Source organism: Rattus norvegicus, chromosome 14 (assembly GCF_021556685.1).
Source record: "Rattus norvegicus strain SHRSP/BbbUtx chromosome 14, alternate assembly SHRSP_T2T, whole genome shotgun sequence".
NCBI classification, from domain to species: domain Eukaryota; kingdom Metazoa; phylum Chordata; class Mammalia; order Rodentia; family Muridae; genus Rattus; species Rattus norvegicus.
In genome coordinates, this window is record NC_141547.1 from 25,389,351 (window position 1) to 25,415,239 (window position 25,889).

Genomic DNA, 25,889 nt, shown 5'->3' on the forward strand with positions numbered 1-25,889 from the left:
GGTGTGTTTAGGGCAAAACCCCAGTCATCAGTGGCTCCAAGACTAGTAGGCAGAAGAAATTTACACTGGTATTCATGTGGTGATAATTTATAGGCTTGGAATATACAAGATTGAAGATTATGGACTCTTGCCTCAAGATTTCAGAGAGCAGCTCAAGCCAGACAATGTGTTAGTATGCCTACAAAAAGGCAAAAAAAAAAATACAAAAAATATTACTGGGTGAAGCTATTAAGATGAATTCTTGGTTGCCGTGAGAGCCCAAGATATAAGTACAAGAACCGTTAGACATGTGGTAAGGTAATGTGGATATGAAATGGTACCTACCATGTAGGGAATCTGTGTAGAGACCCACATGCTGCAGAGCTAAGATAACTCATTTTGAGTTCTAGATGCTAGACATGGAACTGAAGAATTTGGCTTTTGTGTTTTCTATGTTGGATTTTGGTTCCAGTTTGATCTGATCATTGTTTTCTATGACCCATTCTTTCCTTTTTCTGTGCTATTGTGTGTCAGAAGTATGCAACTTTTCTAATTTTACTATTTTATAGGACTTTACTGTTAAAATATTTTGAATGTTTACAATATTAGAATTGAAAGATCATGGGGTCTTATAAAGTTGAAATGAATTCTTTGATGTTACAACATGGTCATAAGCCAAGAAAGACAAGGAATTCACTGGACTCTAAATTTTAATGCTGAGGGAAAGAGAAAATACAGTATGCTTTCAGCAGCATAATCAATATTCATAGACTGGTACAGTAAGAAAGGAGGGAAATGACATATTTATCCATTTTCCTCTTAGTCCTTGAGGTGGTTTTAAAGAAAAACACCTCCGTAGACTGAAAGGAACTGGGGCTATTACGAGGTATAGCATTGTTGGAGTAGGTGTTCCATTACTTGGAAAAAGTATGTCACTGATGATTTGCTTTGAGGTCTCAGATGCTCAAGCCAAGTCCAGTGCCCAGGGAGACACTCTCTGCAGTCAGCTAACCTGAACTATGTGATACCACCATGTGTGACTTCATGTCATTCTTACCACCATAATGACAATGGTTAAACCTCTGAACTGAAAGCCAGCTCCAAAAAAAAAAAAAAAAAAGAAAGAAACTGTTTTCTTTTATAATAGTAGATCTGTTCATTATGTCTCTTCACAGCAATAGAAAGCATAAAAAGGGGCTGGGGACTTAGCTCAGTGGTAGAGCGCTTGCCTAGGAAGCACAAGGCCCTGGGTTCGGTCCCCAGCTCCGGAAAAAAAAAAAAAAAAAAAAAGAAAGCATAAAAAAACCAGTTCTATTTGAAAATTTATCCAGGAGAGTAAATTCTTAATTTGAGTATTTCTTTTTTCATTTTCTATTGCTTATTTTATTTATTTATATTTCAAATGTTATCCCCCTTCCCAGCTTCCCATCCACATCCCCCTATCTTCTCACTCTCCCCCTGCCTCTATGAGGGTGTTCCCCACTCAAGTATTTCAAAAACTATTTCCGTATATAACTGTCAACTGAATTAAAATCACTGTTTATGTGTTTGAACATATCTATTTTGACTTTTTATAACTGTCATCTTTTATAAATTTTCTTAACACATCAAAAATATGTCACACAGCTTAAAGAATAAATTATGATATAAGGAAAGTCATAAACAAAGTAAAATAACAAAAGCTGTATAAACATTAATATGTAAGAGTAATGAAAATATATATAAATATAAACTAATAATAATCCTATTGATAATGTTATCTGCTAATTATACATATTGTTTCAATGAATTATAACTGTGCTGTAATGATTGAAAATATATGGAATGCAATAATTTCAGTGCTGTGTTAATATACTGTAGAGATATGTAGTCCAATAGGTAAATTGAAGGAAGAGTTAAAAAGCATCTAAAATCACTAGATGAGTAGTACTTTTATAAAACAATACACTATGAATAAAAGGTTGCATGTTTTTCTTTGAATTCTCAGAATACTGAAATTTATAAACTTCCCCTTGGAACTGCAGTCGTGTGAGGACTCTCATTTGTCCTATACTCACCTTCTCCCACCCCCAATTTTTTCTTATTCTTTTGATTTGTGGGAGATCACAAGGTGGGGATGGACATGGGAGGACAGGGGAGTGAAAGTGGTCAGGGCACATTATATGAAATTTTCTAATAATTTAAAATGTATTATGTAAACAAACAAAAACAAAATGCCTCTTGTTTGGATAGTATCCATTTTCCCACCAGTTTGAAACAGTTTACTCATATGAATGATTCCTGCTTTTTTCCCTGCTTTTCTCCCTGTTTTTCCCCTGCTTTATGGTTAGTATAAACAAGTTTACATCAAAAAGACTGAAATGGACCAATGTGCTTCATGAGCTTCTCAGGTTGTAAAGTAGCACAGTTGCATCTGTGTGCCATTTAAATGACCCCATAATCACAGCTACATACCAGATAAACGTTAAAGAGGTGAAAGTCGCCTAGCAAAACATATTTATTCAGAACAAAGTTAAAATTCAGAGTGAATGTGCTAGTCTACTCTTTTATTTTTCAAGTTAGTCTGATTATCAACTTCTAGTCTCTGTAAAGTTGCCCTTATATCTGACGTATTATGGTATTTTAATCAACTGAAAGAATTTTGAATTAAAAAGTCGTTTGGGAAAAATATTATCCTATAATCCAAAGAAATATTAGACAAATCTAGAAGGTGTAAAACTATTCAGAATTATCTATCCAACTAAATAAGCAGTACAAAATTCATTTTAATCATAATTGTGTTGCACCCTGCACAGCCTCTGTTTTATCATTAGTCAATAAAGCAATTTGGAAATTAATAAGTATTTTTCTAGGTGGATATGGCTTCATGAATTTTAAACAGGATGAGAAATTGCTATATTATAACTTTTGTCAAATAATTGTTTTGTGCTATTAACAGTGGCAGATTAAAATAAGATGGGTTTTTAAAAGAATAATACACATGTAATTTCTTACCAGTCAATATCTGTTTGCTTAGTGAAATGTCTTAATACATCTTTTCAAGTATAATTTAAAGGAGAAAGTACAGGACTTAGCATTTTAAAGTTGTTCAAAGCTCAATCTAAATGTATGCAGTGTCCAGCAGACAACATTCGCAGGGCTAGATATGCTTGGCTGTTGGCTGCTATTATTATTTTTGTTGTTGTCACTGTTGTTGTTGTTGTTGTTGTTGTTGTTTGTCATATGACAAGATTTACTCTTCCCTCAGTTTCTGCAAATCATATTGTCATGTGACTTTCCTTAGATTGTGTGATGTAAATTCTAATGATTCTCTTGGTGGGGAGAGGGAGGATGCTTAAGTGTGTGCAGGATGGTCTTTTTCTTTTCCTTTCCTTGGTGACAGAGAATACCTAGTTGCTGTCATCACTGTCTCCTGGCATCCCTCAGCAGTGCCCCTCCATCCCCTCCCTGTTAACCCAGATAACACATGTGCTGTAGAAGAAAAGTTCAAATCTCCACTGTGGCTTTCAGGGTACTTTAATTTTTTGATTTTTTTTGTCTGAATATACCTTTTTTACTTTGGCTTGTACAACTGTGATTAACACTATGATCAAGAACATCTTAGAAGGGAAGAGTTTATTTCAGCTTATGGTTCACATTATACAGGGGAGTCAGGACAAGAGCTCAAGAAAGAGCCTGCTTACAGAACAGGCTTGCTCCTCGTGATACACTTAGCTTACTTTCCTGTATACCCCATGACCATTTGCCCAAAGATGAACTACTTGAGAAAGGAACCTATTCTATTCTATTCTACATCAATTGGCAATTAAGAAAACATTCCACAGACAGCCCCCAGGCTAATTTCCTAAAGAAAATTCGCAATTGAGTTTTGTTCTTGGCAGGTGTGTCAATGATAACTAAAGCTAATTATGAAATCGTCCTTACTGATCCCCTTAAATAAGGCTCAAAATATCTTACTTTTTTCCTTCAGTCAATTAAAATGTTCTCTATAGTTATGAAGACAGGTGGCTGAATTTAATGTTTGTGATTTGGAGTGATAATCTTGTATACTGCTATGTTAGGGTATTTGGAAATATACAGCAAAATTAATACTTTAAATAATTTAATAGTTTATAGGTTTGTGGATATGATACTTAATCATATATACTTATAGAAAATCAGAAAATACATTAATACCATGTTTATCTATTATATAGCAATTTCCTCTAAATGGAAACATTTCCTCTTAGAGGGAGAACGAAAGCTCACAAGTCTAAGGAATTAAACAATCCTTACAGGTCCTAAGAAACTGACCTTCACAGAGCCTTCCCCCAAGGTTACAGAAGCAGAGGCAGCAGAGAGAAGAAGCCTGGTGACCAAGTCGCCCATATGTAATGTAGAGAGTTGAGAAGATATAATCTGTCTGAATCATGCTCAGGCTGGAATGACCTTTGTGGTATTATAGCTGTTTTTGAGTTATCCCTTTTCTGGTAAGTAACCTCTCCATAATATTCCTCTAAGCTTCTCTAATAAAGTCCTCACTACATAAAATTAGACTTCTAGAATCTTAAACACACCCTGTCTGAAATGCTATAGTCTTCCTTCTCCGGGAAACATTTCTAGAGGGAGAAGGAGCGTACCCAAGTTCTAGGAAGTAAACAGTCATGACAAGTCCTTAGAAACCAACCACCACAAGTTCCTTCCTGAAGTTACAGAAGCAGAGATATTAGCTGAGATGAGGTGCCATGCATCAGTTTTTATTTGTACGTTTTGTCATATCACCTTATTTTCTCTCCTGAATAATATTCAAATGGAATTGTTACATATACCTGTCTTGGTTTGGGCAGCAACAACAAAGCATCATTGGCTAGATCGTACAATCAGTGCTTCAGGTTTCCCCCCATTGTTCTGAAGTCTGGAATGGTCAAAGTTCTAGCGGGTTTGATTTCTGGTAAGAGCTCACCACCAAGCTTGTAGGAATCAGATGAGGGAGACAGAAAGCTAAATCTCTGATGTCCATTGTTCTGTGGTAATGATTTAGTATGACTTATTCACTTGGTATGAACATGGCACACTAGGGGTCAGTCCTATAAAAAGGTGAGTTGTGGCTAACACATGAATTTACTCCACAGCAATGTATGTTCATCTTTACTTTGTAGTGTCTTTTTTTTTTTAATCTCCTTTCTTATGTCCTCTAATTTTGGATATGTTAGTTATTTTGCTTCATGCTTTCAAATATAGCAGTGTGAGATAGAACAGCACGGCGATGATTGTTAAACCTGAGAATCATGAGGATAAAATCACGATTGCCAATTAAAGCAAGCTGTATTTTGCAGTACACCTGGAACTGGCCAGCTGGTCTTTTTACTCTCAATTGGGATTTTACATATTAGCCCCTGCTGTCCTCCTGAAGTCCCTTTTATACAAGGGATAAAGTGTCCACAGAGGTGAGAGTATTGTCTATTATACAGTGTTAGAAAGACACGATGAAAAAGAAATGGGTGAGGTTATACTTCATATGAATGGAGTCATAAACAATTTATATCAAAGCTAAGAAACAGAAACTTCTTCTTAATCACAAATAGAAAACAACTTGCAAGGACATACAGGGTTATTCCTTAATTAGGATTTAACTCAGTAAAAACAGAAACTTTTTGGCTAACTACAAGCAGAAACCTTAACTTGCAAGGACTTATAGGACAGTAGGACAGACAGAACTTTTTTATAATGAGTTCTTTTTAATTTGATTTCCTCTGGTTTTTGTATAGCAATATTTTTTCCTTTTTTTAAAAAAATTCACTTTACATACGGATTCCTGGCCCACCCTTCCTCTCTTTCCTGACCCACCCTTACAAATCCCTCCTCTGATTGCCCTCGTTTCTTCTCCTCAGAGAAGTGGAACCTCCCTTGGGTACCACCCCGCCCTGGGCATCTAGTTCCATCGGGTCTAGGCATATCCTTTCAACTGAGTACCATCCAGGTAGTCCAAATATGAGAGAAAGGGTTCTAATGGTGGGGAACAGACTTGAAAGGACCCCATAATTAACTTGCTAGGGGGCTCACACGACGACCAAGGTGCATATATACTATAGATATGTAGGGCATCAAGGTTTAACTCCTGCATGCACACAGGTTGGTGTCCCAGGCTCAGTGAGCTCTCATGGTTCCAAGTTAGTTGACACTGTGAGTCTTATTGTGATGTCCTTGACCCCTCTGACTTGCTCACTTGTATCCTCCACTCTTTCACAAGACTCTCAGGGGTCCATCTGATATTTGACTGTGGGTCTCTGCATCTGCATCCATCAGCTGCTGGATGAAGTCTCTGAGGACACAGTTATGTTAGATCCCTGTCTGCAAGCATAGCAGAGTATCATTAATAGTGACAGGTGTTGGCTCCCTAACATGGGATGGGTCTAAAGTTGCGGCAGTCATTGGTTGGTCATTCCCTCAGTATCTGCTCTGTCTTTATCCCTCCATATCTTGTAGGCAGGACAAATTTTGGGTTGAAGATTTTATGAGTTGATTGGTGTACCCCTGTCCTCATCTGAAAGTTCTGCCTGATTTCAGGAGGTGGCCATTTCAGTCTCCATATTCCCCTCTGGTAGGAATCTAAGGTCACCCACATAGACACTCCATATCCTATCTCACCCCAGGCCTCCCGGTTGTCACCAGGGTTGCTCCTCCCACCAGCCAATTTCCATTCTGACTCCCAGGCCTCTCTCACATGGTCACCATTTGTGAGCGTTTGTGAGCATTTTTCAGCTGTTTAATGTGGGTGTTGGGAATTAGAACCTGATTCTTCAAAGGATCATTAAGAACTCTAATTGTTTAGCCTTCCCTCCAGTCCCACATGCATACTTCAAACATTAGAAAGACTAGAAATAATTAAGAAGGGTGTCATTTACATGACAGTGAGATGGATACCACATAAAGTACTTAATTAGGAGCTGATGTAGCAAAAGTGAAAATATTTCTCAAGTTAGTAATTATGAGTCCAGCTAAATTCCTGATAAATAACTTTTATATGAATACTCTCAATTCATAAATTAAAAGAGATTTTTCTATCTAACTCACACACAGCTTTGTAAGATTATGAACTACAATAATGCATGTCCTGCCTTGGGGCTCTCAGAGACTGAACCCACAACCAAGGAACATATATGGACTCTCCACACATATGTAGCAGATGTGCAGCTAGGTCTTCATGTGAGTTCCAAACAACTGGAACAAGGGTTATCCCAAAATCTGTTGCTTGTGCATGATATATTCTCCTAGCTGGGCTGCTTTGTCTGGCCTCAGTGGGAGAAGAAGAAGCTAGCCTTGCAAAGATGTGAACTGCCAGGATGGAGAGGAGGTATACTCCGAGAAAGCCCCACTTGCTCAGAGTTGAAGTGGAGGGGGAATTGGGGAAGGATTGTGGGAGAGGATGAATGGGAGTAGGGCAGTTAGTAGGATATGAGGAGCTGAAGGGGCTTGCAACCTCATAAGAACAAGAATACCAACCAACCAGAGCTTCCATGGATTAAACCACTACCCAAAGAGTATACATGGATAGACACATGGCTCCAGCTACATATGTAGCAGAGGATGGCCTTGTTGGGCACCAATGGGAGGAGAAGCCCTTAGTCCTGCCAAGGGTGGACCCCCCAATGTAGGGGAATGTCAGGGCAGAAAGGGGTGGTTGTTGGGGAGGAGGAATAGAAGAAGGGGGAGGAGGGATGGAATAGGGGGCTTATGGACAAGAAACTGGGAAAGGGAATAACATTTGAAAAGTAAATAAACAAATTCAAAAAATAATTTAAAAAATTAATTAATTAAAATAATAATGAGTGTCCTGGAAAGCTATTCCCACTAATGCAATAGGGATACAGACATTATAGAAGTGACCAATCCCTGTGACTTAAGTCTTGATTCGTTACATGGAATCCACAAATTATATGATTATTAGAGTTGAGTAGGATGGGCATGGGTTGGATCTTGAAGTAGTAGAGTAGGCTAATTGTGATCAAAGAACATTTATAAAATTCTCAGAGGAAAAGTAAAATAGCATTAACAAAGTAGCAGGTGTAATACACAATTCTCTCATATTTGATTTAGATGAGATACATTTTATGTTTGAAGACATAGCTAAGATAAAAGTGGGCAACACTATAATCTACACTATACCAACAGGTACCAAAAGAAATTTGAAAATCAGAGTTATTTTCAGAAAATGTAGAAGTCGAAGCAAGAAAAGTTAACATGGATGAAGAAGGGAAATATGCCAAGAACAACATGAAAACAATTGTCATAGAGAATTAAAAAAATTCAGAATTAACATCCTTATAGATCACAGCACAGCATTGAAATGCATGTGTCACAATCTTAAAAGGAAATTAGACATATATAAATTTACAGATGTATCGGTGAAATTCAACAAAGTCTTCAGCCATTGATGGCAGTAAGTTAAACTGGTAGAATATATAGGAAGATATAGTTTATTTAATAAATATTTTCAATAAGTTAACACACATAGAACATTCTTTTAAAATGGAAAATGTGCATGGTTCCCACATATACCAAATATAACTTTAGAATATATTCCCCAACACTAGCATGCACATTGTGAAGTTTAGAAAGGAAATTGAAGGCCAGAGGGAAGGCTCTGTGTTTAAAAGAACTTGTTGGTTTTTCAGAGCATCCATGTTTGGTTCTACAGAGCACAGTTAAGATTATCCAGATAATCTTCTATGCTCTACTGGAGTCCTTGGCAACTGTACACACATGAGGAATGGACACATTCAAACTAAACAGCCATATCTATATCTGTATCTATATTTATATTTATATCATCTTATATATCTATAGAGACATAGAGATATTGTTTAAAATGAAAATTATGCAAAACATGTTTTATACTTCAAAGAAAGGAAATTGGACATTTCCTAAATATGTGGAAAAATGCAACTGACTTCTAAATGAAATAAGTAGTAGTTCCAAACATATATAGGAGACATTTGAACATATTTCTTTTTTTTAAAGATTTATTTATTTATTATATATAAGTACACTGTAGCTGTCTTCAGATACACCAGAAGAGGGCATCAGAACTCTTTACAGATGGTTGTGAGGCAACATGTGGTTGCTGGGAGTTGAACTCAGCACCTCTGGAAGAGCAGTCAGGTGCTCTTAACCACTGAGCCATCTCTCCAGCCCTTGAACATATTTCAATGTACTAAAGCTGAAATCGAACTTATAAAACAATATGATGTGCAGCAAAAGGAATATTTATGTGCACATACATAGAATTAATACCTCTGTTACTCAACAGTGTAACTAACTATAACCTTATAAAACTAAAGTGAAAACATTCCATTTCTAAGTACTATTTCCATGTTAAAGTATCTAATGGCAGAAGTAGACAGCCCTAAAATTACAAACAGAAATTAAATAAATGAAGTTAGTCTGTTGAAACGATTGGAAAATTATAGTAACTTATAAATCTGACAGTAGAATTTTAGGCAGGACACAAATGGCAATATTAAACGAAAGACTAATCCTAGTTCTGAATCAAAGAAGCACAATGAGAGTTCAGAGTTAAGTAGAGATCTTAACCTACTGTGAAGGCTGTGGTCTGGCAGTTTTCCAGCAAGCTTTTGAAATCCATACATCCAGCTGAAAGGAGACAATCTCAATATAAGGACATTCTACAGAATGTTTGGCCAGTGTCTCCCAATTCTGTCAAGTTCATTTAAAAACAATTAAAACAACCACAAAACAAACAACTCAGGAAATGCTAGAAAATGTTATAAAAATGAATAGGCTCTGTAACTTACAGACATCATATATAAATAAGTTGTTGTAAAAATATAAAAATAATATACGTATTGTTGTCTTTTACCTTGCTAGGTCCAGCAACACAGTGCCCCAAGATATCTGCTAGATATCTTGGCTGAAACACATCCCAACTCCTCGGCGGCCCAGAGTCTCCTGCCACCGCACAATTTCCTACGCTCAAACCGTCACTTAAAAGAACACACAACACAATAGTCTTAGATCCAATTGATAAGATATAATTGCCCACTTAAACATACAAAGTCCGGTACCATCCATCCCTTAGGAACATTAATAACAACCTGTAAATACATAGAGCAGAATCTTAACATCACCTGCTATGGCTTCTCACCCTCTCCTCTTGTCTCTTCCTCCTTTCCGTTCCAGTCTCCTCATCTTCCTTCAAACTTCCCTCCCGCCCATCCTTCCTTCTCGTCCAATGACAGGCCTCCTTCTATCCTGTACCTGCCCCTCACCTGTACTTTACAAATTTAATGGGGGGGGGGGTGGTTCTGGTGAAATCACCTGAGTTCTGAGTACTTGACTAGGCAGCTGTCCTTGGGGCAGTGGAATTAGCATCAAAATACAGAAAACTTCAGGTCAAACCACAACAATAAGTAAAAACAATATCTGTGGTAGATGCCTGGATTAGACAAGTAAAAAAAAATCAAGAAAATCAAAAGTAGTGGATAGCACATAAAAGTAGGTATTCCTCTTAGTTCACTAACTATTACATACCAACTAAACAAATGTTCAAAGAAGTTTTGACATCACCTGAGGAAGAACTGATCTTCTCAAGAGAATACAACTCAAGATGAACTCCAAATTTGAATAAACTTGCTCATAGATGAAGAACAATCAAAACCAAACCAAAGTGAAATCTTTGTTAGGAAACATAGGTGATTGATATGAGTTTGTAGCTATTTTATGGAATATATTATAATTTTTCTTTACTGTTCTTTACTTATATCGTGTTCTTACACAATGTAAGATTTTTAGTGGTTTATGTCTATATAACAACTTTGATGCCAAAAATTAAAATTTACAATTGGAATGTCAAAATAGTCAAAGAATTTTGATAAATTTCTTCTCTTTTATTTAGCAAAACAAATACCTAAAGAATTTCAAGAAAAGAAGTATCAAAGAGGTTGGTGTCAGTATTGGCTCTGAGATATGAAACAAAAAGTTCAGTTGAACAGTGAATTAAAATGAAAACAATGAAAGGGTAATGTCTTAATCACTGTTCTATTGCTGTGAAGGGAACCATGATGAAGGGAACTCTTATGAAAGAAAAGCTTCGAATGGGGTCTTACACTTTCACAGGTTTAGTCCATATCATCATTGAGGGTAACATGGATGGATGCAACCAGGCACTGGAAGGAACTGGAGCTGGGAGCTACATTCTGATCCACAAGCAGATAGAGAGCTAGGACCTGGCAATTGGTTTTTGAAACCTCAAAGCCCATATCCTGTGGCATTCTTCCACCAACAAAGCATAGCCTACTCTAAGAGCGTTCTTCCTAATCCTATAGACGGTGGTATACCCTCGTGACTAAGCATTCCCATACAGGAACGTATAAGTGCAGACATTTTTAAACCACTGCAGGTTAAAAGGACAGACTATATGTCCTTCAGGTTGTCTACATATATCCCACAACAGATCCTAGAATCCAGACTCAGAATGTCCCTGTTGGGATGAAGCTATTGAGTACAGAAGCTCTGACATGGGACAAGGGACTTGCCCATGGTTACATTAGAACAACTTCAGAAGAGTGTCAGTCCTAGAGAAAATTCCCTTTTGTAGCCATTTAGAGGCAGCTTCGAATGAATGTGGTTTAGGGAATCTATAAATCAGTTGTCTTTATTAAAGCTGAGCTTGCTAACGCTTCTGACCAGATGTTGCTGCTTTCTCACATTAATCATTCTCCAGCTAATTTAATTAATAATAACTTCGAGAATATTTCTATATATTCAAGAAACGATTACCATTTCTCTACTATGGATGCTGCACTGCTATTTTATGTATTATATATAGTCTTATTTTAAATATATTTTTAATATTTGAGATTATAATTTGATTAAAATATATCTCCCTATCCTCCCTTTAAACACTCTCATATTCTTGCCCTCCCAATTTACCTTCAAATTTATGGCATCTCTATTTTTTTTTACTAATTTTTAAGTTATTGCAAACATTATGAATACTTTTATGCATGTATGTTAAATATAACCTATGCAGTGTTAGTTATAATACTATGGATATTAATTATTGTGTACTTTTACATGGCAAAAGTTTTCTAATATGGTAAATTTTAATTTTTATTTATAATACTTTATGTATTTCTTTTGTTAAAAGTATTTAACTTTATACAGTAGACTTTGTGGGTTTTTTTTTTTCAGCACAAAAAATCGCAATATGATTTTCCCACTAAAGTACTAAAGCAATGATTTATAATGATCATCATTTTATTCCTGAAGCCAGAATTGGTTTAGGTACAGGTTTCAATCAAGTCTTTATTGATTGTGTTGTGATTAATAATAGCTCCTGGATCTTAGGTTTTCATCTTATATTACCTTAATATATACTATACAAACTTCCATTTATTTTAGATGTCTTCCAGAAGACTATAAAATATTGTAATTACCATATTCCTCAATGTGTATTATTAAATTTCAACACCGTTTACAGTAGTGAATACACAACTGAGGCTATGGAAATCGTGTATTAAAAGTAGTTGGTGAATTTCCCTAAGAATTACCTACATTTAATCAAATATTATCTTTTTCAGTTATTTTTAGCCAATTACTCAGTGTTTCCAAGGCTGAGATTTTTATTTTGAATAAAAACAAGAGCAAGTTATATATTATCATATTTTTGATAAAAACCCACTCATTTTCTTTTAAAATCTGATAAATTCTGTTGTGCATTGCTTAATATCTTCTGCAAACCCTCTCCAAGGAGATAGGTTTAAATTTTAATATTATTCTATTTTACTAAGTTATTTATTAGTGAAAATGTAGGAGGGAATGTATACTCAGATATACAATGGTGTGTACATGTGTATGAATGTACACATATATGTTTGTATGTCAAAGAATCAGAGAGAGAGAGAAAGAGAAACAGAAAGAGTATGAGTTTTCTTGTGGATGAATATTATCTGTTACCTGTGCCCACCTACACTCTGTGACCCTCAAGACCTTTTTGAATATCTAAGTATATTGTTCTATAGCATCTTCTGAACCACTCTTTTGATATTTGTTTCCCTTGTCTTCTCTTTACTTTTCTGGAAAACCCATGTTTTATCACCTTACCATGATCCTCAGCAGCTTCTGCGCACTCATGTTCAGGGTGATTTCTGATGGAAGAATTCTGTTCATTCCACATCTAACTAGACCTACAGTGACATCAGTAGATAGATGCACATTATGGGTCAGTGTGTCCATAATAGAGTTTTACATATCACATTTTTAATTGCAATAAATGACATACGAGGAGATTGCATACACTTCTCTAAAATGGTTAAATATTTGTACAGAAGAGTGACACAACCTGTAAGGACGATTTTCATCATTGTCACCGTGTTCCTTTTCTTCATTGATATGACAAGTTTTAATTTAGTGTAAGGTTCAACATAACCTATTACATTTTAAAACTCATTCTTTCAAACTTAGGAGAGCTTGACCTCCATACATTATATCAAGCAACACCAGATTCTCCTTTGTTATAATTGCTTCAAAGAAATTGAAACTTGAAGATCATTTTACCAAAGAGATATTTCTATTTCACTGCAAAGGCAGACATAAAATAAAACTCTCCAAACTCACATAAGGCTTGCCATATCACTTTTGCTGTTTTATGCGAGATACTACATGACTTATTAGCCATAAAGTTTTAAGCTAATAACAAAAATGGCTTGGTTCTTAACATTTTCATTTATTAGATAATAAAATTATTTTTCAATTTATAAGCGTTTTGTACCAATTATGACATTTAAAATTTTAAAAGTAAAGATAGCTTATTATTTTATTTTATTATTTTTAGATCAAACCAAAGCAGCCAAGAAAGAACATCTAAACTAAAGAGATAGAGACAATGCTTCTAAGCATGGTGTCTTCATGTCAATGTTTGAACTCAGTGACAGACCATGAGTGTACAATTATATAGGCCTTCCATACCCCTCAGAAGCCATCAAATAAAGCCCTATAAGCTAAAGGAGGGATCCACAAAGAGTTATAAATCTTTTCAGGAAGTTAATTTTAAAATGGATTCAGAGAAGAGATGTGTAGGCTAAAATTATGGCCATCTATTTTTAATTCCTATGATACTCCCTTTGAATAAGCACCAAATATAAAAGTATAGTGTCTTGATACTAATCCATAATAAATCACTGTATGATGCAGCTAACTGAAAAATTGAGAAACAAGTGGTAAATTAGCAGGAGAGAAGGCCATTGAAGAATACAGAATAGAGATAGGCAGAATGACAGACAGACAGACAGACAGACAGACAGAGGCAGAGACATACAAAACTGGCTTAACCTCTATTGACCGCATGTAATGCTCACATTGCATCACATAAGCCTACTTTTAACATCATTGTTAAAACTCCTATAAGACTCATATCATGACTCATAAATATCAAATAAGGGGATTATATGAGTTATTAATCTTCTCAGGAAGTTAATTTCGAAATGGATTACAAGAGAACAGACACATAGGCTATAGCAATGGCCATCTATTTTTAATTCCTATAATACCTGCATTTGAATAAGCATATTATATAAAACTATACTGTGCCTTGGAGCCAATCTGTAGTAAATCACAGCATGGTACAGCTATCTGAAAATAAACCTGAACTCATTTATCAGCTTGAGTTGCTGCGTATTTCTTTTTATCATTTCATCAAAAGACTCATGTTTTCAGAATAATCGTAGTATGGCTAAAAATTACCTTCTAGAATGCCACTGTGGAATTAAGCTGCTGAGTTCTAAAGTGATTGAAATATCTGGTGTTGAAAAAAATGTTATCATTTTAAAAGTTTGTCTCTTTGAGATATAAAATGAAACAGTTAATTGAATGATGATCATGAATGAGGGCAACATTTAAAACAAATTAATAGAAGAGGAAGAAGAGGGAGGAGGGAGAGGAGGAAGAGAAAGAAAAGGAAGATGAAGTGGAGGAAGAAGGACAAGTATTCTATTAAACCTCCGATTATAGTTTTAGTTGTACTGCAAGGTAATAGATGCCCATATGGCTTCTTTTATATACCTGTCCTTTAGATTAGTCTTAACCCTGTCCCACTGATTTCCACCACATTCCTATACCCTTACTGCTTAAGCCTTTGTACCCACAGCATTCCACTTCTTTATTTTAAATTTACCTAAAATCTACTCTGTCTTCTCTTTTAATATTCCCTTCCATAATGACCCCTTTATAATTTCAAGGGTTCTAGTTATACTTACAATTAACAACAGAAACAAAATGTTTGAAGCTAATACACTCATATTAGAAAAAAGCATGAAAAATTTTTGAGGGTCTGAATTCGTACACACACACACACACACACACAGAGTGAGAGAAAGAGAGAGAGAGAGAGAGAGAGAGAGAGAGACTCATTTCGATTCATTTCCTTGTACATTTCATGATTTAATCTTCTTTTCCAACTGCATAAAATTCCAGTACTCAGTAAGACCTTCAGTCTCCTATCTATTTGTCTGATGATGGACATCAAGGCTAAATCCATTTCCTAGCCTTTGTGAAAAGAGATTCAGTGAGCATGGATGTGTAAGCATCTTTATCCCCAAATATAAAATCTGGGGTGTAAATGTCACAGAGGGATACATCTAGGTTATATGTTTCTATTTTCTACTTTTTTGAGAAAACTTCAGAGTGCTTTTCAAAGTGGCTGTACTTGTTTACACAACCACCATAGTGTTTGAGAGTTCCCCATTTACTATGTCAATGGCAACATTTATATTCTGACTTGGGTAAGATAGAATTCTACAGTAGTTTTGATCTGCATTTCCTTGATAATTCAAGTTGTTGATCACTTTTAATGGTATTGTGTGTGTTTTGTATCTTGCCACCTTGCTGAATTTCTGGTTATCAACTTTACTATATCTGGATGGAGCTACAATCCAGAATTGGAGTGCACACTGTGATCCAGATCTTGAGGCTGGGAGATACCAGTTTCTGTCTGGCATCTTGGCATGGAGATCTTGAGGCATAGTTGTTGTAGTTTGCCTTAGAGTTATCTGTATTTTAATGCTAATTCCACTACCCCAAGGACAGGGGCCTAGTCCCATACTCAGGACTCAGGTGACTTCAGCAGAACCTTCTCCCCATTGAATTTGTAAAATACAGGTGAGGGGGCAGGTACAGGATAGAAGGAGGCCTGTCATTGGAGGAGAAGGAAGGATGGGCAGGAGAGAAGTTTGAAGGAGGAGGAGGAGACTGGAACAGAAAGGAGGAAGAGACAGGAGGAGAGGACAAGAAGCCATGGCAGGTGACATTAAGATTCTGCTCTGTGTATTTACAGGTTATTAATATTTTTAAGGGATGAATGGTACTGGGCTTTGTATGTTTACGTGGGTAATTATATCTTATCAACTGGATCTAAAGTTATTGTGTTGTGTGTTCTTTTATGAGTAGATTTAAGTATAATGTAGTGTGGGGCGGCTGGTCTGGACCACCATGGAATTGGAATGTGTGCTTCTGGTAAGATGTCCTGCAGACATCTTGGGGCACTGCAGTGCCAGACCTAGGGGGATAAAAGACAACCTTACTGTTTTTATTTTTTATATTTTTACAACACATAGTGGCTATGAATCCCAGGAGACTAAGGCAAGAAGATCTCTGAGTTCAAGGTTAGCCTGGGACAAAACATGTTTGATTCGGTTGTGGTCCACACCTTTAATCTAGGCCACACCTTCTACTGGAGACCTACGTAAGATCATTGAAAGAAGGAAAAGTCTATTCTAATGAAGACCTGCTTGTATTTACTTTCCAACATATCTGTTGAAATCTTCTAGCCTTGTGGGACAGAGCAACTACTAGATCCTTGGCAGTCCCATTCACAGCTGACCATTGTTGGGAGTTGGACTACAAACTGTATGGCATCATAACAAATTCCCTTACTATATAGAGAGTATCCATAAGTTCTGTGACTCTGGAGAACCCCTGACTAATATATTCTCTTAGATCTACAAAAAGGACAGAATACTTTTTGATATAGCAGGCCTCAATTAAACTGCAATATCATGTTTTCCTCCATTTAATTCTTAAAAGCATTTCTAGTTTTCATCTTAAGTTTTCTTAATTGTAAATAGGTTTTAATATTTATCAAATGCCTTTAACATTCAACAAGAATACAGTTACCTTTGATTTAAGGGCTTACTTGTGAACTGTTTCAATGTATATTTATAAGAGAATATTAGATTGATGATGCATTAAATTGATCCATTAAGATCAATTTCTGTGTAGTTTCTGTCTATGAGAGACACTATTTGCATGCCAGTAATGAATCAAGAGCATGGTAAATTTAACATATAAGTCACTCAAAAGGGAAAACCACCTATTTCATCATACCTTGAAACACAAGCAAAAGCATAGCATGAATTTTAACTTCATTTTTAAATTATTAATTTAGTTCAGTTTTAATATTTGAATCCATCACAAGCTTTAAGTATATCTGTTCATAAATGCTATTTAATTACAAATAAATTTTAAATTTTCTTACAATCCAAGATATTTTTGGATGCAATTATGCTATAATTCATCATAAATGAAAAATATTTTTCAAATTTAGCTCTTATAAACTTTGTCAGAATCAAGAGTTATGGAAATGCATTAGTAGAAGAAGCAACTATTGTGCAAGGATGTAGTTCTTTAAGGTTCTATTCTTCTGACAGCCATATTCATTTTGTTCTTACACACGTGTGCTCCCTAATTTGCTTTCTATAGTGGTTTGAAAATGCTTGGCCCATGGGACAAGGAACTATTAGGTGTGGCCTTGTTTAAATAGGTTACCTTGTTGGAGGAAGTGTGTCACTGGGTAGGTGAGCTTTGATAGCTCCTAGTACTCAAGCTCAGACCTTTGTGGAGAGACTCACCTGTTTGCAGCCTGCTTAAGGAAGCTAGTCTCCAGCTGGCTTTTGACTTTGAATCAAGATATAGAACTCAGCTCCTCCAGCAGCATGAGTACCTGCATCCTGCCATGCTTACTACTATGATGACAATCACCTAAACCTCTGAAACTGTAAGCCAGCATCAATTAAATGTTGCTCTTAATAATAGCTCCTTTAGTCATGGCGTCTCTTTGTCACAACGGAAATCCTAAGACAGTTTTTTATTATTATTAGTTTTTTTCATTAACATTTCAAATGTTATCCCCCTTTCTAGTCTCCCCTTTCCCCTCCTTTCCCCCTGCCTCTATGAGGGTGCACCCCTACCTACACACCCATACCTGCATCAGCACCCTAGCTTTCCCATATCTTGGGTCATCAAGCCTCCACAGGACCAAGGAGCTTCTCCTAGTGATGCCCTCTAAAGCAATCGTCTGCTCGTTATCCAGCTAAGGCCATGGGTCCCCCGAGGTGGGGCAGTCTCTAGATGGCCTTTCCCGCAATCTCTGCTTCACTTTTTGTTCCTGCATTTCCTTTTGACAGGAGGAATTCTGGGTTAATATTGTTGAGGTGTGTGGGTGGTCCCATCCCTCAACCAGGAGCCATGCCTATCCACTGGATATGGTCTCTACGCCTTCTCTTTCCCATTTGTTGGGTATTTTGGCTAATGTCCTCCATGTGTGGTCGAAGGAAACTCTTGGGTCCCTGGCTTCTGGGACTTTCTAGTGACTACCCCCAGTTCTCCCTCCCCCACTCTTACACACCTACTTTCACATTCCTGACACTTTGTAATTCTCCCCCATCTCCTACAATATCTGAACTGGCTCCTCTTTTCCCTCCCCTTCCTCTCTCCCTCTCTTCCCAGAGATTCTTTTCTTCCTTCTTCTGAGTAGGACTGTAGTATCCACATTTTGGTGTGATCTTCTCTCTTCTTGGGTTTCATATGGTCTGTGAGTTGTATGATAGATAATTCAAGCTTCTCTTTGGCTAATATCCAATAGTGGGGACATACTATGTTTGTTCTTCTGTGATTTGGTTACCTCACTCAGGATGATATTTTCTAGTTTCATTAATTTGTCTGAGAATTTCATGTAGTCATTTTTTTAGTAGCTTAGTAGTACTCCATTGTGTAAATGTACTACATTTTCTGTATCCATTCCTCTGTTGAAGGGCATCTGAGTTTTTTCCAGCTTCTGGCTATTATAAATAAGGCTGCTATGACCATAGTGGAGCATATGTCCTTGTTGTATGTTGGAGCATCTTTTGGACATATACCCAGGAGAGATATAGCTGCATCTTCAGGTATACCTATATCCAATTTTCTGAGGAACCTCCAGACTGATTTCCAGAGTGGTTCCAACTTGCAATCCCACCAACAATGGAGGAGTGTTCCCCTTTCTCCACATCCTTGCCAGCATCTCTTGTTACCTAAGTTGTTGATCTTAGTCATTCTGGCTGGCGTAAGGTAAAATCTCATAAATTGAAGAAGACCTCAGAAGATGGAGAGATCTCCCATACTCATGGATCAGCAGGATTGACATAGTAAAAAAGGCCATTTGACCTAAAAGACTCTATAGATTTAATGCAATTCCACTCAAAATTCCAACCAAATTCTTCACAGAGATATAAAAAAGCAATTCTTGAATTTATCTGGAATAACAAAAACCCAGGATATCAAAACCATACTCAACAATATATGAACTTCTGGGGAAATCACCATCATTGACCTCAGACTTTACTACAGAGCCATAGTGATAAACCATGCTATTGGTTCAGTGACAGACAGGTTGATCAAAGGAAGAGAATTTAAGACCCAGAAATGAACCCACACACCTTTGGTCCCTTGATCTTTGATAAAGGAGCCAAAACCATCCAGTGGGAAAAAAGACAGCATTTTCAACAAATGGTGCTGGTTCAACTGGTGGTGCAATGCAAGTTGACCCATTCTTATCTCCTTATACAAAGCTTAAATCCAAGTGGATCAAGAACCTCCACATAAAACCAGATGCGATGAATCTAATTAAAGAGAAATTGGGAAAGAACCTCAAATACATTGACACAGATGAATATAGCCTGAATAGAATACAAATGGCTTATGCGCTAAGGTCAAGATGAAGTATTAGCAAATGTGACCTCATAAAATTGTAAAGCTTTTGTAAAGCAAAGGACACTGTCATTAGGACAAAACAGCAACCAACAGATTGGGAAAAGATCTTTACCAACCCTAAATCCCATAGAGGACTAATATCCAAATTATACAAGTAACTCAAGACATTAGACTCCAGGGAACCAAATAACCCCATTTAAAAAATTGCGTGCAAAGCTAAATAGGAATTCTCAACTGAGAAATCTTGAATGACTAAGAAGCACTTAAATAAACGTTCAAAGTCCTTAGTCACCAGAGAAATGCTAAGACAGTTCATGTTTCTAATGTTCTATTGCTTTAAAAAAAATGTCCCCATATACTTCGTAGCTTTATATAAGCTTTTGGTTTTTATCCACTGTGCCCTCATGATCAGGGCTGTTGTATTTGTCAACGGTTTGGTATTCTATTTTATAATGTTGAAATGTTATTCGTCGTATTGAACTACCTTGACTTAATTTGCAATTCACAAAATGAAGGATCTTTGAGATGAGGAACCTCAGGATGATTTTGAATGAGGTAAGGTTAGAGATTTGTAAACATCTTAAAGAGGAATAAAGGGTAGATATAACATTAAAACAAGTTTTGTAAAAACTAATTGACATTACTGCTGAATTGTTTTGGGACACAAGAGCAATTCATAACAAATGTGCTTAAGCCTGAAAAAAAATCAAATATAACAGGAAATAAAGACCAAGAGTGCCAAGTAAAATGTTAAAATTCTGTCAATGGCTTTATTCATTCAACTCAAGATGGCTCCTTCTTTATCTCTTTGCTTTTATATATTGACACAAAAAACAATGTAATATTTGTGTGAAGAATTGTAGAAGGTCCAATAGCAGATGTCACAGGCTAACGTGTCATTTTTTTTTTTTTTTGTCAACACTCATGGTCAGTTACTATTCAAAAGTGGTAAAGTACAAAAATCCCATAAACAAATTACAAGTTTGAAATATGGTTTTTAGAGTTGTTTTGTCATTAGTTCTCCTTGATGTCTTTATAGGATAATCATTTATCATATATGCATATGTTAGTAAACTACAATATGTGCAAGGATTTGTCTCATCACTCTTAGTAATCAGTTGTAGCTCCTGAACACATTCCCGTACAGATGAAATATAATACTTATTTGCCTTTCAAGACACAAACCTTTTACTATTATAATAAACATCAGTTTTCTCTTAAAGTTCAAGACCAGCATGAACCTTTTGTTTTCCATGAGATATATAGAGTTATAGATGTTATCCAGTTAAAAATACTGAAATGTGTGAAAAGACAAGACAGTTCTAATTAAAGCTAGTTCAAGTAATGTTTATTGAAGAACATTTTCACACAGATTTGAAACATGATTCTTTCACAAAACATTTATGTAAGTCAGTACAAAATAAAAAATTTATGTACAAATTATAGAAATAAAATTTTCCAGTTAAAACTTTTGAAACTTAAGTGTATGTCATTTTTTCTTAAAATTTTACTTACCAGGAGGTAGGACAAAATATTTTGAAATTCTAAGGTGTAATAAAGTGAGTCAATATAGGAAGGTTTAGCAATTACTGTGGGTAAGATAATCCCTTTGGGAGCGTGATGAAATTGATGAAACAAATGTTAATTTAGGCATCTTTTAAAATAGAGAATCTTCCAGTGTTATGCAAGCTTTACATACAAAAAACATAAAATAGTTGAAATATTTTAGTACAATGCTACTGTAAATACTTTAAACAGTAAAACATTTAATTTCATATAAAAAGACATTTCTCTACTATATACTTAAATATGACAAAATTATCAGGTCAGTATAACAAAATATGAACCAGATATTAAATATAAACCTTCAACTACTTGGGTGTGATAGACTTTATTATCTGTAAATATTCATATAGCTTTACATAAATATTTAAAAGATAATGTAATTTTCTCTTATACTGAAATCATTCTAAAGTGTAATTGTCACTTATTACTAAGACTTTGAAACTTTTACATTTGAAATTACCTACTACACTATTATTTAGCTTAAAATTGTTATTTATTTCAAATTTATTCATTCAGCACTTTCGCTGCATAATATTTTTTTATATTCAGCACCTACTTCCAGAATTAGTGGCATAAATCTCAAATTATGAACTTCTGCCACAGCATGAAGAATAAACTTCACCCTAAGAGAAGCTCACTGCATAATTTTCTGGTTAATTTCATTTTTTAAATTGCTTGGATCTTTTCTTAAACTTATTTATTCGTTTAAAGATTTGTGTGATGATGCCGACTTTAATGTGAAATGGCAATTACAAGGAAAAATGAGATGTTCAATAATCATCTAAAAATGGGCAAAGATATAAATAAATTCCCATGGATTGTGTATGCGTCCATCTTTCTTGTTAGTACCCCAAATGTGCATGAGAAGCCAAGTACTGCAAGAACAAATATTACATCATATTATGCACAATCATGGGACTGAAATCAGAGCCTTACTTTAGATCAGAGCTATAATGCAGTGTTTCCATTTCTGAGTTCACCAAATTGACACTGCCGTTCAGGGGTCATCTTCTTCTGAGCTTCTCTAGGAGCACCAAATCAGTCCTTCATTAACTCTGGCTTTAAGTTAAACAATCTGCAAGTGTCGACACCAGTCTCTGCTTCAAAGCTTAATTTTTCCTAGAAATATTCAGACACATTCTAACTAAAATTAATCAAATATTGGGTATATAATTGAAGTCATCAGATTTTTGTCAGCTTGAAAAATAGACAGAGGAAACCATTTGAAATGAGAAAGATTTATGTTTACCTCACTCCTTCAGGGCTTTCACTTCAAGATTAACCATATCCATTATTTGAGCTTGAGAAATGCAAAGAATCAGGGCAAAGTGTGCACGTGTGAAGGATTCTCCCCTATAGGCAGCCAAGATGAATTGAATGAGGATGTTGTCAGGAAACACTTCACAGTGAAAGAAGTACTTTGGCCTGTGAGAAATGATAGCACAGTTTTAGGGATGGAGGTAATCCAATAAGAAAGGGAAAAGGCCCATAGTCCTGTAGAGAATAGATAAATGCACAATTTGGTAGACGTTTTGAAAACTCTTCAGGGGCCTTTATATTTTACTGCAATGATAAATGCCCTCCATCTGAGTATTTAAGAATTAGGGACTTTGAATGATTTTTTTTCCATCTTTATTAAATTGGGTCTTTCTTATTTACATTTCAAATGTTATTCCCTTTCCCAGTTTCCATGCCAACATCCCCCTAACCCTTGAATGATTTTTAAAGCTTATTTTTTTTTGATACAATGGGATAGTTATTTTTTTTGTCAACTCTAAAACAACTTAGACATATCTGGGAAGAACAATTTCAATTAAGAAAAATTGTCCAGCCAGATTGATTGCAAGCATTTTATGATTAATGATTAATATAAATAAAAAGAACTCTGTGGAGGAAAACAGCCCAGGCTGGTGGTCCTGCATAGGAAGACAGGTGAAAAAGTCATGGAGATCACACAGGCTAGGCAGTTGTCTTCAGTGACTTCTGCTTTGATTCCTGCCTTTAGGTTATTGTCCTACTGTCTTAGGGTTTGTATTGCCGTACAACATCATAACTAAGAAGTAAGTTGGGAGCAAAGGGTTTATTCAACTTACACTTCTGCATTGTTCATCACCAAAGGAAGTCAGAACTGGAACTCACATAGGGTACAAACCTGGAGGCAGGGGCAGATGCAGAGGCCATAGCAGAATGCTGCTCACTGGATTCTTGCTCTGCATTGCTCAACATGCCTTCTTATAGAACCCAGGACCACTGGTCCAGGGATGGCACCTCTCACAATGAGGCCTACTCATTAATTGAATTAATTGAAAAAAATGCCTTACATCTGGATCTCATGGAGGCATTTGTGCAGGGGAGGCTCTTTCAATGTGATATCTACAGCTTGTGTCAAGTTGATACATGCAACCAGCCAGAACAAGTTGCTTCAATGAATAAACTCAGTGATAGAATGTTAACAATGATTTAGAAGAAGAAGAAGAAGAAGAAGAAGAAGAAGAAGAAGAAGGAGGAGGAGGAGGAGGAGGAGGAGGAGGAGGAGGAGGAGGAGGAGGAGGAGGAGGAGGAGGAGGAGGAGGAGGAAGAGGAGAAGGAGGAGGAGGAGGAGGAGAGGGAGGAGGAGAGGGAGGAGGGGGAGGAGGAGGAAGTGGAGGAGAAGGAGGAAGAAGAAGAGGAGAAGGAGGAGGACGAGGAGGACAAGGAGGACGAGGAGGATGAGGAGGAGTTGGAAGAGGAGGAGGAAGAGGAGGAAGAGGAGAGGAGGAGGAAGAGGAGGAGGGGGAAGAAGAAGAACCAATACTCTGGTAGAAATTAATGTCAGGAATAAAGTATTTCTGTGACAGACATGACTGTAATTTTTGGGAAACCTGTGGTAGCATTTAAACATAGGGATGAAAAAGCCATTGAGCATTCAGATATCTGACTATTAATGAGAGAGCAGAGAGGATCATGCTAAGAGTGCTACAAATGCTGGCTTGGCTTGTGTAGTTTCAGAGGGAAATTTGAGATCCGTCTGATTCCCTCAGATTTATCCATAAATTGGGGTGCTTTTCTGCTGATGCTGAAGAATCTTCCGTGATTAAGAAGATACCATAGGTAGACCCTTCCCCCATCAACACTATTTCCAACACTATTGGCTATTTCCAATGTTATTGGTTACTTCATATCTGACTATAAGCAAAGACACCACTTATGTCACTACACATACAGTCACTCCTACTGTGCAGCTTACTTGGAACTGAATGATATTTTGTATACCATCATACAGGAGGAGAAAAGACATCATCAATATCACCCAGGTCGAGACCTGTGACCTACAATAGTAACTCATTTGCAAGGTATATTGGTGTAATGTTGGCACAAATGTTCTTGCAATAACCTATCACTTTTAAAAAATTGGATTCTATTCCATTCTATGAGAAAGAACCCCACCTGACACTGCTAAATTGGCCAAGAACTTGAGAGTAGATAGGTCACGGAACCTCAGGGGAAACCTACTGTTATTACTATGTTAAATGAACATAGTAACAAAGCAACTGATGGCATTTTTCTATACCCATAGATCAGTGCAAGACCAGTACCTCACTCAGCTCTCATCAGCAAAGCTTCTTCTAGAAATAGATGATGATTAACACAGGCACCAACTATGCAGTGAGGAGCAAGGAAAGCTTTTTAATCCTTCAGCCTTCAATCAAACATCTTTACCAAACCCCTCCACTCAAATCTCAGGGATCAAAGTGGAAGGTGTATTGGAAAGACTACACTTATCCATAATGAAGTTCCAACAAACACCTTTACTCTGATTTCACAAGACCTTGAAATAAACATTAACTATTCAACATAGACTGTCTGTATCCATGGAAACGGAATGCAGAATTGCTTGGTGTTAATTTGAGGTTGACCTATTAAAACAAAACTGTAATAAAAAAAAAGAAGGAAATTGCATCCGTATGTTCAAAGGGTTATGAATCAATGTTAAAATTAGTGAAATTACATTTTACTGTTCCTCAGAACACAGCATAAATACATATTAGTTCAACTTATATCACCATACCAATGGATATCTATCCAGTATTTTGTATACAGTGGCATTCTTTTCTAACCTTTATTTATTTATATATGAAATAATAAACATAGTTATCACTTGCAGATTTATAACTTATAATTGTATATCTATTTATAGCTTACAAAATGCATTTTATTATATTAATTTTATCCATTATGATAATATGCAAGAGGAGTATAGTTTGAAAGAGATCATTAATAAAAAAATAAATTACACTGCTATCTATTAAAGATTTACAGGACAAAATGGAACTTAAGGACTG

General features: G+C 36.1%; 1 long non-coding RNA gene across 2 annotated transcripts in view; it reads right to left on the reverse strand.

Moving 5' to 3' along the window:
* The window catches only part of LOC148001288 (uncharacterized), a 115,316-nt gene that overhangs the window by 83,247 nt on the left and 6,180 nt on the right, over window positions 1–25,889 (reverse strand). Inside the window, exon 3 of one of the 2 annotated variants that reach the window (XR_015637707.1) lies at window positions 22,817–22,992. This is a non-coding gene — a long non-coding RNA (uncharacterized LOC148001288). Of the gene's footprint in view, window positions 1–21,332; window positions 22,993–25,889 lie in introns of those variants that run through there. The other variant, XR_015637706.1, reaches the window with a different exon arrangement.